General features: G+C 43.3%; 1 non-coding gene across 1 annotated transcript; it reads right to left on the minus strand.

Moving 5' to 3' along the window:
* Positions 1 to 208: 208 nt before the first annotated feature.
* Positions 209 to 315, minus strand: LOC132625304 (small nucleolar RNA R71). Its single transcript, XR_009576740.1, has one exon. It is a non-coding gene; the product is annotated as a small nucleolar RNA R71 (small nucleolar RNA).
* Positions 316 to 1,163: the final 848 nt, after the last annotated feature.

Here is a 1,163-nt window from a genome sequence, read left to right on the forward strand (position 1 = left end):
TTCGACACCTGAAGAATTTCGTGCATGTATGTTCTCAACAATCTCAAGGTGTTGTTCCTGTTGATGCACTGCGATTACGGGTTTTCAAATATTCTTAGCTGGCCAAGCGAGGGAATGGTATGAAAAGCTACCCAGCAATACTATTCACACCTGGAACGAGTTGGCCAATATATTTAAAAAAAAATGGTTTCCACCAAGCAAAAAGGCTGAGCTTAGGGACAAGATCTTTGAGTTTAAACAACTTCCGGGGGAACAATTATATGCAGCATGGGAGCGTTTCAAATATTATCTCACTCAATCTCCAACTCATGGATTTACGGATGCTATCCTCACCGAGAAATTCTACAAGGGGTTAGATACCATGAATCAAATTGTTGTCAACACTGCAGCTGGGGGATGCTTCATGGACAAATCATTTGTCAACATCACCAGGTTGCTCGACAAGCTTACTATTCACAACCAAGCTTGGCATTCTAGTGATAGTGAAATCCTATCTTATGGTAGTCCCTCTATTGCCGCGGTGGCCAAATAAAATCATGAGTGAGATCATGTTTTCGCTCAATTGCAAACCACCGTGGATTTATTATCGAAGAGGATTATGGAGAAAGAAGCCAAAAGTGTGAATGTTATCGAGGAGATGCCACCTCATGCTCCCGGAATGTACCAAGTCTCGGAGGAAGCTTATCTAGAGGGGCAGCCACAACGTGAGGATGCAAATTATATAGATCACAATCAAGGGGGTTATCAAAAGCCATGGATACCACAACAACAAAGCAATCAATATGGTAGAAATGAATATGGTGGTTCGGACAGAATGGATTACAACAACAACAACTATGGTAATCGGAATTCCAATGCCTATGTTCCACCAAAGGGCCGTACGTCTAACTCTCAGAATTGGCGAGAAAGTCCTTCCAATGATCAAGGGACCTCTCGGATGGAATCCATGCTTAAAAAGATATTGGACAACCAGCACAAAAGTGACAAGAAGATGGAAACTTTGACTGAAGTGGTAGGCTCTCGCACCGCTTCGATTCATAAACTCGAGTCACAAATGAGAGATCTATCTCGTGAACAACATCCACCGCAAATAGAAGGCCTTCCTAGCGACACAGCTCTGAACCCAAGGGGTAGTGGAGGCGATCACATTGCCTCATGCAAAG

The sequence above is a fragment of the Lycium barbarum genome, chromosome 12 (assembly GCF_019175385.1).
Source record: "Lycium barbarum isolate Lr01 chromosome 12, ASM1917538v2, whole genome shotgun sequence".
Lineage (NCBI taxonomy): Eukaryota > Viridiplantae > Streptophyta > Magnoliopsida > Solanales > Solanaceae > Lycium > Lycium barbarum.